This window comes from Musca autumnalis, unplaced genomic scaffold (genome assembly GCF_047663935.1).
Source record: "Musca autumnalis isolate F117 unplaced genomic scaffold, ASM4766393v1 scaffold_1, whole genome shotgun sequence".
NCBI lineage: Eukaryota > Metazoa > Arthropoda > Insecta > Diptera > Muscidae > Musca > Musca autumnalis.
The window spans coordinates 53,670,296-53,683,029 of record NW_027411644.1 but is presented as its reverse complement, the minus strand read 5'-3'; the positions used below and the strand labels follow the sequence as shown (position 1 = coordinate 53,683,029).

Below are 12,734 nucleotides of genomic sequence, written 5' to 3'. Positions count from 1 at the left end.
TGTTGGCCTGCTAACCCTTTAAAAATATTCTTCAAAAATCTAAGCTTAATGGTCATTTAACCCCTTGAAAATATTCTTAAAAAATCCACGATTATTGGTCTGTTAACCCTTTAAAATGTTCTTAAAAATTCTCTCAAAATATTCTTCGAAAGTTCTTTCACAAACTCTGCGATTTAAAAAGTGTGCGCTTAATGGTCAGTTAACCCTTTAAAAATATTCTTCAAAAATCTAAGCTTAATGGTCATTTAACCCCTTGAAAATATTCTTAAAAAATCCACGATTATTGGTCTGTTAACCCTTTAAAATGTTCTTAAAAATTCTCTCAAAATATTCTTCGAAAGTTCTTTCACAAACTCTGCGATTGGACACTGTGCAATCCATTCACACTAAAATATTGCTTTGTGTAAAGCATCCCCATTTCGAGGCAAGAAATCTTCGTTGCGTTGCCACAAGTTGGCAATGCTGAATTGAGGAGAAAGATAAATGATAAAAAACAAACACAGACAGTTTGATTTTGACAGCTCGTGAGAAACAAGTAAATCGGAGGAAGAAATGTAGCGCAAGAATATTTTTATCTCTGAATATGTGACGTCTCGTAAATGAAAGATATAAACAATAACAAAATAATAAATAAAATAAATGTTGAATATTTTTTTATAAAAGAGAGAAATATGTTAATTATTTAATTCAACAAAAGGAATATGTGCCTCTTAATTTGGAATTGTAAATCGTTCAATGGCAAAAGTCTGTGAGATGAGGAGGTATTTTGTGTCAAAAAATATGCCAATAAATCTGATATGTTAAACAAGAAGAAAGAAATAAAATAAAAAAGAAAATAATAACAAAAAGTGTCTCCTCTTCTCCTCTCTCCAGTTAATCTAAGAAAATGTTAATAATTTGTTTAATTGAATATTAAACAATAACAAGAAATCAGTGCAAAATAAAAGCAACGACCAAAACAAAATAAAGTAATGCGAATTTTGTGTTCAAAAAGCAAGGCGAAAGAATAAACGACGAAAGAAGTGTAACAAAACAAAAAGAGATGAAAAAGTGTTAAACAAAATGTAAATAAACCACAAATTAGAACTTTTCCCAGCAAACCAATCGTACCGATATCGTAACGAAATCGGAACAAATTTCGGACGTTACGTCCGATATCTGATCCGAAATCGTAACGATATCTTAACGAAAGTTGTATGAAGTGGTTGACATAATTTCGGAACGAAATGTCGGAGCGAAATCGGATCGATTTCGGTCAGAATTCGCAACGAAATCGGAAGAAAATCCTTGGGAAATTCGGAATTCGAATTTCTTCCTCCGAATTTTCGTACAGATTTCTGAACGATTTCGGAATAATGTCGTATGAAAATCTGAGGTACCTTCCGAACTTTCGTAAAGGTTCCTGAACAATTTTGGAATAATTTCGTATGATTATCGAAGGAAAATTATTTATTGGAAAATTATAATTTCAAAGATATCTAATGATTTTCACTGTTGTTATCATTTTGTAGTTATAGTAGAACAATGTAAACTTTGTGTACGAATATGTTGAGTCTATCAGCACTAGCTTGAATTATTATATGTTGCATTTATATTTAAAATATTTAAAAAATGTATATGCGAATTTTATAACCAACCATTTTGTTTTTCGACAACAAACTAAAATGTTACCTGTTAGATATATACAAAAGGTAGTTGTTGTGCGAAGGGAAAATTGTTTCCGACATATCGTTCCGAATTCGTAACGAAATCGGAAGAAAAACATTAGCAAATTCGAAGGGAAATGTACTTCCGAAATCGGAACGAAATCTGAACAAATTCGCCTACGAAAAATCGTATAGAAATCGATACGAAATCTGAACGATTTTGCTTCCGAAATTGTTTCGATATGTCGGACATCCGACATTTGGTTTGCTGGGTTGTTATGGCCATAAATTTGTTATGTGTGTGCGTGCGTTTTGTTGTAAACAAATAGAAAGGTGTCATTAATAATTTTGCGGTCTTTTGTGTTTGCCGTTTTATGTCTTATCCCAATATAACAATAATAACAACAACGACGAAACCAACAAAGGTAACAAGAAATTCCTTTCCTTGAAATTCAAAAAAGGGCTTATCTTTCCTTTAGGGTGCAACTGGAGGAGAAATTTGGCAGGTAGCCCTTTCGGTCCTGATTCCAACGGTTTATAACATTAGTCCCGGAAATGTATGCTTCCCGAGATATAGTCCTCGAAAGTTCCCAAAAAAGAATTAAAGATTTATACAAAAAAAATCAACAACTACGTCAGAAATTGCTTCGTTCAATAAATTCAAGGTAAAACATAATTGGTGTGTGGTGCATGGAGAAGGAGTTCTTTTCGGTGTGTGATTATTGTGCTGTCTATGACAAACCCCGTTTGTTCGTTCCCTGCTCCTCGTCATAGTCTGTCTGTGCATAAATGTTATTAGTTTTGGCGTGCGGTTTTATGAGCTCATAAATTCATTGAGATGAACAGCTGGTCAAAGGTTGAAATTTGTTGAAAATTTTTGTCTGATTGTCTGACAGTCTCACCTTCAACTATGAAAGGGTCTTATAATTGTTGATGTCATGTCAATTTTTATGTTAATTTATCTTAAATAAGAACAAATTCCAATTGGGTTTTTGTCTCATTTTCTGTCTCACAAAAACAGTTATGCTAATCTATGGTTGATAGCAACAAACGCGATATGTGAATAAATTTGAAGAAATGTTAAGTGGGTGTTCCACAGAAGATTGTACGGCTTAAATGTCGTTTAGGGGCACCTCTCGAATCGGTCGCGTGCATAAAAGTACTCTCCATAAGCTTTAAACGATGCCCATATTTCCCACGTTAGAACTGTAAAATGTCAAGACCCATATCTCGGGAAGTATGGACTTCCCCCCGGAAAATTATATATCGTTGAGAACAGTGTGCCAAGGGCTACCTATGGTAAATGTAAATGTCGGACCGATCCGAGAGGTGTCCCTAATTGACACTTGTTCCGCTTGATGATCAAATGCAAAAGTGTTTTATACATTTACGCGGATAGTTGGCCGCTGAAATGTATTTTCTTCACGACAAATGCTTTTTTGCGCTGCCTTTGAGGTTATCAGTTTTGGCTTTGAACGCTAACACGCCGTGACAACATTTTTTTGATATGTTTTCAATGACGTGGGTTCAAATCCCAGACGGGCTCAGCCTGTTTTTTATGTTTTGAAATTTTGCCTGTTAGGGCAAAAACTTTTTTTATTGATTTTTTATTAATTTTTCTCGTTTAGAGTTAAGCTTGATGATATTATTTATTTCTGCGGATTTTTTGAAGAATATTTTCAGGGGTTAACAGACCAATAATCGCGGATTGAATATTTTTAATGGGTTAACAGACAGACTAATAATATCGTATTTTTTAAGGTATATTTTCAAGGGGTTAACAGACCAATAATCGTGGATTTTTTGAAAAATGTTTTCAAGGGGTTAACAAAACAATAATCGTGAATTTTTTTAAAGAATATTTCCAAGGATTTAACAGTCCAATAATCGTGGACTTTTTAAAGAATATTTTCAAGGCGCTAACAGATCAATAATCGTGGATTTTTTAAAAAAAATATTTTCAAGACCAATAATCGTGGAATTTTTTGAGGAATAGGTATGAACTTCCGCAAAAAAAATTATATATATATATATTTATGATCAGGGTGACGAGATCTAAATTTGGTCCCGATCCGAGCTTAATGAAAACATTCAACTTCAGTGTTTTCATGTAAGGGAACGCAAAATGTCAAAAGTGATAAAAATTTTAAAAACGTTTACATTCTATTAATTTCTTCAAAAATCGCAATTTCTAATAAGAAAAAAAATCGTCTAATTGGCAACACTTGTATTTGTTTTGTTTTGCTACTTGTTTACAATTTACCACCAAGAGCAGTTTTGGGCATTTCGGCCCAAATTTGGGCCGAATAAAAAATAATTTTTATTTTGGGCCGATGGGCGGCCCAAATCCCTTTTGGGCCGTTTTCATGCTAATAATTTTAAACAATATTTTATAAAATATGAAATATTAGTCTTTGGGCTATTATTACATACTTACTTTTACTATTGGATGGATTTGAAAACGTAAAATAAAGCAATTTGGTGGCATTAAAAATATAATTTTCACATTAAAACTTAATGCCAAGAATGTCCTCCTAGTAGTTTAATTGTCACTTTTAACTTTTAGTTACCCGGATTTTGAAATATATTTTTCGTGATACTTAAGTATTTGGTAAAGATGCATGCATTGTGTTCATAAATAAAAAAAGTTCATAATAAATTGGTGGCAACAGAATCATGCCAAGCTAGAGGTTTTTTTCTATTTTTTGCGTATATTTTACCTATAATTAACAACCTTAAGAATGAATTTCAAGCAGATAGTTCAGGTTTATCCTATTTACATCCGAGTGTCAACTCAAAGTGTCTTTTTTTTATAAAAAAAATAAATAAAAAAGAGAATCAATATATTGACATTGACTACAAAAATGAATCGTACCAGCTCGAAACTTCATAAATATTTGTAGGAACAAAAGCAGACAATTACATTTATGCACTCTTACTTAACAGAAAGTAAAAAGTTTGAAATAAAATTTGCTGTTTTGGAGTTTTATATTAAATTACTAGATCAACATAATAAGAGAATATAATATAAAAGTGACTCAAATACCCCCCTTTATTACAACTCTTGTTTTGTTATAGTTTGGATTTTTAGTACAGTTTTATAGCGTTTCGGCTAACTTAAAGTTGAAAGTAATGATTAAAATTGAAGGAGGACCTTCTTTGTATTAACGTTTAGTGTGAAAATTACACTTTTAATGCATGCAAATTGTTTTTTTCTGCGTTTTCAATTCCATCCAATAGTAAAAGAAATAATGTAATAATGGCCCTTTAACTACTAAATACAATAACTCCATATAATGCCTTGTTCAGACTGACGGTAATTCGCTCTCTATTCGTTGTTCGACCCCAAATTACGATGTAATTACTTCATTTCCCATACAACATTTTGAGAACGAACAAATAGTTCAATTTAAATTACTCTCAGAACGACGATAAAATATGTCCCATCTCTAACTAATGAGAGAATTTATCGAAATAAATTAATTATGATAATAACAAGTAAAAAGTCGTTAAGTTCGGCCGGGCCGAACTTTTTATACCCTCCACCACAAAATAGTCTTAATTAAAATGGAATAATTAGGGTCCTTTCACAATTTTAGGTGGAACAACTTTTCGACAATGAATAGACTCCTACTGCCTCCCACTATTGCTTAAATTACACTGTGAACACAAATGTTGGGGCAGAGATAATTCCTTTTGGAGATGAAAGCCATTGGTGTGTGTATATTAAAAACGCCGAAGGACAGATGCGCCGTGAGTCGAACTTCCGCGTTATGGCGTGATGAAGTTTTTGCAAAAGAACCCTGTAAGCCATCATAAATTAGCATTGTATTTTTGTTTGTTGTTTTTGTGGAGCACTTAAGCAACAGTGTACTTAGATATAACGCTAATTCCTGATGGCCCACAGGGTCTCTAACAAAAATTTACTCACACCATAACGCGGAAGTTCGACTCACGGCGGATCTGACCTTCGGGGTTCATAATATACTCACCAAGCCTTTCTTCACCAAGAGGAATTTTCCGTGTCCCAGACCTTCACCTCCATTTTGTTGCACAGTGTTATCTAATCTAATCTAATCTAAAAAAATGTATTCAGCTAGGTGAAAGGTACCACCTACGGGGCTATATCAAAGAGTCAACCTATCTTTAATTTTTTTGGCGGAAAAGTTTTATAGCTGCAGGGAACTTCAAGAGTCATATTGAGGGTAGTTTCATCAAAACAATGTAGACCCTCAAAAATGGACCCATGTTGACGAATTTTAGTGAAGAAATTTCGTGGCCACTGAAAATTCCCGAAAATCGGGAGGTACAGTTATATGGGTGGATATACCAAAACATGGACATATGTATATTGACGATTATTTTTGAATAGACAAAATTGTAGCTAAAATTCTCAAAATACCGATCATTACATCTAGTTCGGTTAAAAATTGCAGCAAATATTCTCAAAATACCGAAAATCGGGAGATACCGTTATATGGGGGCTATACCAAAACATGGACCTATGTTGACGATGTTTCGTTGGAGATGTTTTATGACCACTGAGAACTTCAAATGTCAAATTACAGCTATTTCGGTTAAAAACTGTAGCAAAAATTCTCAAAATACCGAAAATCGGGAGGTACCGTTATATGGGGGCTATACCAAAACATGGACCTATGTTTCATAACCACTGAGAACCTCAAATTGCGAATTACAGCTAGTTCGGTTAAAAATTGTAGCTGAAATTCTCAAAATACCGAAAATCGGGAGGTACCGATATATGGGGACCATAGCAAAACATGGACCTATGTTGACGATGTTTGTTGGAGATGTTTCATGACCACTGAGAAACTCAAATGGCAAATTACAGCTAGTTCGTTTACAAATTGTAGCTAAAATTCTCAAAATACCGAAAATCGGGAGGTACCGATATATGGGGGCTATACCAAAACATGGACCTATGTTGACGATGTTTCGTAGAGATGTTTCATGACCACTGAGAACCTCAAATGTCAAATTGCAGATGATTCGGTTAAAAAAAAGTGGCTAAAATTCTCAAAATACCGAAAATCGGGAGGTGCCGTTATATGGGGACTATACCAAAACATGGACCTATGCTCATATCCTTTGGGATATAAGTTTGTTGATCACTAGGAACCCTAAGTGCCAAATTATAGCTAATTCGGTCTGCAAATGTGGCGAAGAACGTCAAAATACCTCAAATCCGGAGGTACCGTTATATGGGGGCTATACTAAAGAGTGGACCGATATAGCCCATCTTCGAACTTGACCTGCTTATGGTAAAAAGACCCTCGGGTGCAAAATTTCAGCACTCTATCTGAATTATTGCGGACGCTAGAGTGATTACAACAGACGGACAGACGGACATGGCTAGATCGTCTTAGAATTTTATGCTGATCAAGAATACATATACTTTATAGGGTCGCAAATTATTAGTTCGATGTGTTACAAACGGAATGACAAACTTAATATACCCGCCATACTATGGTGGAGGGTATAAAAATACAAAATTTAAAAATTTATTAAAAACTCAAACATTTTTAGAAAAACTGCAAAATATGAATGAAAAGTAAACGGTTTAACGAGTAGTATACATTCAAATCATAGCAAATTGCGTTTTCTCTGTCATTGCACTTGCATTTCTTGTCCATCGTTTCAAATTCGCGTACAAATTTAGAAACAAAAATCCAATGCCTGCCGGAAACTCTGTATACCAAAAGTTATTTTGGCAGGGGTCTCTCTCGTTAATTTTTAAAATAGAAAAATTTGAAAATACATATACTGAAAACACCAAAATTGTGAGAAAAAATAGAAAACATGAATGACACTAATATAATTTAATATTAAATAGATATCTGAAAGAAGGAAAAATATTTTTTCAGTTCATACCAATTAACTTTACTCATCTTTTGGTTGAAACTTTCTTTAAAATCAGTAAACAAAAACTACGAAAATATGAATCATGTTGCTATGAATTGTGTACCATGTCGTATGAACGGGTTAATTCGTGTACGTAATTATGAGAGCGAACGACGTTATTCAAATACTTGTATGAACATGGCATAAGGTAACCTCAAACGAAGTTTTGCTTATTATGAACCAAGTATTACATTTTCCCAGACTTGTAGAATGTGACCCCGATTTAATAGTAACAGATTGGAATTTGCTAAGACTCGGTGAAACTATACTTTCTTTTATCTCAAAAAACACATCTTATAATACCTTTGGAATTTTTGTTGTTGAAAAATAGTGCATATTCTTGAGGTAAATGGCTATCTGCGAAACCATCTTTTTGTAAAAGCGTTTTGCGGTGCCAACGATAGTTCGAAAACGGATGGGCCGATCATAGTATATTTAAACGCTTTAGGAACCTAATAAAAAAAGAATTTAATACAAATATATTCTTCAAGAAAATTTGAGCAGTCAAAGTCAAAATTTCGACTGTACCGAAAAAAATTTATTGTTTTTGTCAAAAATTGGGCAAAATAATTTTTTTAATCTGTCTCGCCTTAAGGCAAGCGTTTTATGTTTTTAATAAGCTCACATAAATAATATAATAAGGTCATATGAAGATCGGCCAATTCGTTTTAGAGCTATCGTTGGCACCGACTTCAAAAACGCCGTTTCGAGAAACACGCACTAAAGTCTTTATGTTACATTCAAATCACAAAAAATTGTTGCCTTCCAATCATTATGCCTGTCTGCGTACTCGATAATTTGTAATAATTATTACGAATGTTTCAAATTTTGAAGTTGTAGAAAGGAAAAGTTGCAGAAAAAATTGTTTCAGCAACATTTAGTAAGTAAAAAGACACACCAATTATATCTCAGACAATTTTTTGCGACATACTACCTTTAAGTAAAACAAGTAAGAAAGTATCAGTCAGCTGAGCCGACAGAGATATACCCTCAGCCTCTGGACCTTTTTGGGTCATTATATCAGGAAGTATGGACTTTCCCACGAAAAATACAACGTCTTAACAGGGGCCGCAAGTGCAACCTGCTGCGTCACAAATTATTAAGATCAGAGAGGAGTTGTTAAACTATACTTTTTCCAAATTTTGTGTGGGAGGTACTCAAATGAGTGGACCGATATAGTCCATATTAGAACTCGATCTATGCCTGAAAGTAATATTACCAATAGCAAAGTTTGCTCAATTCGGTTATTCCCTCCTAGAGTTATCATGCCCACAATCTTGGCGACAAATTTTGAACCTTTGTGGGGGAGGTACCGGAATGAGTGGACCGATATGGTCTATCTTCGAATTTAAACTAAGTTTGGACAAAATATTGAAAGACCCAAAATTTTAACCAAATATGTTGATCCTTTCGAGAGTTATCGTGCACTCCAACTACGACACATGGTATTATATGGGTTGTTTGCAGTTTTCGTGCTGATTTCTGAGGATATATGGAATTGCTCCTGAAAAAAATTATATCGTCGTAATGGGGGTAGTGAATACAAGTGGCTGCAACAAAAATCAAAGCGATTCGAGAGCAGGCCTTAAACTGCACTTAAGCAAAATTTTGTGTGGGAGGTACCAGAAAGAGGGCACCAATAGGGTCCATATTGCAACCTCATCTATGTCTGGTAAAATGCCACGATGTGCAAAGTATGGACTAATTCGGTTACTCCCTTCAAGAGTTATCGTGCGGACAATTTTTCCGAACATTTTTGAACTTTTGTGGGGGAGGTACCTGAAGGAGTGGACCGATATGGCCCATCTTCGAACTTAAATCAAATCTGGACAAAATATTTCGATACCCAAAATTTGAACCGAATCGATTGATCCGTTCGAGAGTTATCGTGCGCACCAGCCAGCCAGACAGACAGACGGACGGACATTGCTAGATCTACTCAAAATTGTCTGAAACGAATATCGTACAAACATACTTGGGGTCTAAAACCATTATTTCGATGAGGCACATTTTTGGCCGTATCAAAGTGTAAATACCCTCTTTAGCCTAAAGGCTGAGGGTATAAATAGACAATATTTTATTCGATTTTTCTAAAAGTAATAAAAGGTATCTATGAGAAATATATTTTTTTGTTTTAGTTTTTAATGTTGGGCCGTTTTAGGTCGTTTTGGGCCGTTTTTAGGAAAATTTTGGGCCGAAAAAAATTTTTCGAACGGCAACACTGACCAAGAGAGGTGAAAAGGTGAATGTGATTTTTTTCTGTTACATTTTACATAGTGCGCTCGCACAGCTGTTTTCTTTCATTTTCCTTTTTGTTGTGCCATTCATTGCTTTTGTTATCTTCTTTTGTTACAATTTTTGTTATTTCTATTTTTGTGGTTCTTCTTTGTAAAATTATTGAAATGCAAGCAAAAAGAGATGTAATTTTGTTTCATAAAGGCATTTAACTCACTCGCTCCCCGTCCCGATTTTATGATCCTAAACAGGGAGTGGGAGCAAGTGCGCGCCTCAATGATTTTCTTCTTAGAATTAATTGCTTTGCAGACACATAAAATTGTGAAGATTTGCCTGTTGGAATTTGTGCTTCTATGTAGCCCCAGCCAGTCAGCCATGTGGAAATTGCATTGCATTGATTTTTTCGTATGGATTTAAAGATGGATTTGTTTAATTGGAGACATGAATTATCCATTTGTTTGTGCGCCACTATTCATTTACTGCTGGTATTTAGAAGCAATTCAAACAAATTGATAGGTGTGGGTCATTTTGCTTACACTTGTTGTGTACCTATGATAAATTACAAGTGAAGAAATTTAAACAATTGTTTCTTTGCAGCATCAAGAAGGGCAATAATGATGCAATTTAAAGATTATGCAAGGTGGGTTTACGCTAGGGATGCACAAAACAATGTATGTGACAATATATGAAACGAAATGAAATTTACGCTAGAGTACTGTTTTGTGCATCTCTAGTTTACGCGCACCACTCGGCTTTTTGTGAACATTTTCAGAACATGTTGGTTTTTGTATCCTGTGACAACAATATTAATTTATGTATCCGGGTAATGTCCGGGCAAGATGTGTTCGTTTAAATGGAAGAAATTGCAATCAGAACAGGTTTTTATAGGCGTTGCGTTTTTGATATGTCCATTTGTGAAATTTTTAAGCCGCGACTAAAGGCTGGCTATGTCAGAAAACCACAGCTGAATGTCCTTAGCGTATGGCAGCATATGGATAATGAACGGATCCCGAATTTTAAAAGGAAATAGCATTTTTGTAAGTGCCAGAAGAAGCATTTTAGCCGTTTATGCGGTAGGTATCATGCAATCTACGCAGTCTAAACCAAGAAAACATAATAATTCTTATATTGCAAGAATGCCACTTGGGCGGAGTTTTTAGAACATTCAGGCCACTATTAAGACAAATAAGGATAATAGAATTACTATTAAAAATTTGAGTGCGAGAAGTGTATAAGGAGTGACCCTAAATAGGGATATTTCGGGATGTAAAATCTTCCACTAATTAGAATAATGTAAAATTATAATTATACATTCTCAACACGATCTGAGAAGTGGCCTTAAACTTAATTAAAGCCAAAATGTGCTGAAGTTTTGCGCAGGAGTACCTGTAGGAATGTTGTTGTGACAGTGTTAATTATTATGTTTGTTGTTGTTGTAACAGTATTTATTATTATGTTTGTATGTTGGTTCTTCTGTTCAATCTAGCTCTGGGTCCATCTCCAGTTCCAGGAAAGTGGCTGTTTCGATGGGATGTAACCACAGATCCACTGGAGTTAGATGAGTAGGTTTGGCTGGGCAGTTGAAAAGCTGTTTTGTGTCGTGCGGGCCCATGCTACATACTGGGCATATGTCTTGGCCGGCACGGTCGATTTCCGCCCAATAAGAATTTAGGCGACTGCAATATCCCGATCGTAATTGAGCCAAAAGTACTCTAGTTTATCATGGCAGCTGACGCTCCTCAGTTGCGATAGATGGGGGATGTATTTCGAGGACTTTATTCACACTATATTTGCTTATGGCATTAGCAACTGCATCCGTGTGAATACTAATTAAACCTACTTGATATGCTTGTTCATCTAGGGGTTCTCTCCTATATTGTTGGACCTCCCTCTCTAGAGCATGAATATCCTTCCTGATATGCCTGAATGTGTCAGGCCTAGCCAGCAGATGGTGATTGGGATGGCTCTCACGGTAACACCCAAGCAAGTACTGCAACGAAATCATCTCATTGTGTTGCTTTACTGGAAGAATCTTTGCCTCCTCATGTAGATGGTCCGCTGAAGATTTGAGGAGGCACCCTGTTGTGAAGATTTGCCTGTTGGAATTTGTGCTTCTATGTAGCCCCAGCCAGTCAGCCATGTGGAAATTGCATTGCATTGATTTTTTCGTATGGATTTAAAGATGGATTTGTTTAATTGGAGACATGAATTATCCATTTGTTTGTGCGCCACTATTCATTTACTGCTGGTATTTAGAAGCAATTCAAACAAATTGATAGGTGTGGGTCATTTTGCTTACACTTGTTGTGTACCTATGATAAATTACAAGTGAAGAAATTTAAACAATTGTTTCTTTGCAGCATCAAGAAGGGCAATAATGATGCAATTTAAAGATTATGCAAGGTGGGTTTACGCTAGGGATGCACAAAACAATGTATGTGACAATATATGAAACGAAATGAAATTTACGCTAGAGTACTGTTTTGTGCATCTCTAGTTTACGCGCACCACTCGGCTTTTTGTGAACATTTTCAGAACATGTTGGTTTTTGTATCCTGTGACAACAATATTAATTTATGTATCCGGGTAATGTCCGGGCAAGATGTGTTCGTTTAAATGGAAGAAATTGCAATCAGAACAGGTTTTTATAGGCGTTGCGTTTTTGATATGTCCATTTGTGAAATTTTTAAGCCGCGACTAAAGGCTGGCTATGTCAGAAAACCACAGCTGAATGTCCTTAGCGTATGGCAGCATATGGATAATGAACGGATCCCGAATTTTAAAAGGAAATAGCATTTTTGTAAGTGCCAGAAGAAGCATTTTAGCCGTTTATGCGGTAGGTATCATGCAATCTACGCAGTCTAAACCAAGAAAACATAATAATTCTTATATTGCAAGAATGCCACTTGGGCGGAGTTTTTAGAACATTCA

At 35.1% G+C, this 12,734-nt stretch overlaps 1 protein-coding gene across 1 annotated transcript in view; it reads left to right on the top strand.

Moving 5' to 3' along the window:
- Positions 1-505: 505 nt before the first annotated feature.
- Positions 506-12,734, top strand: part of LOC141397648 (heparan-sulfate 6-O-sulfotransferase 3-B-like) — a 290,759-nt gene continuing 278,530 nt past the window's right edge. Inside the window, 1 exon segment of the mRNA XM_073974213.1 lies at positions 506-2,071. The gene's annotated coding sequence lies outside the window, so the exon portion shown is untranslated.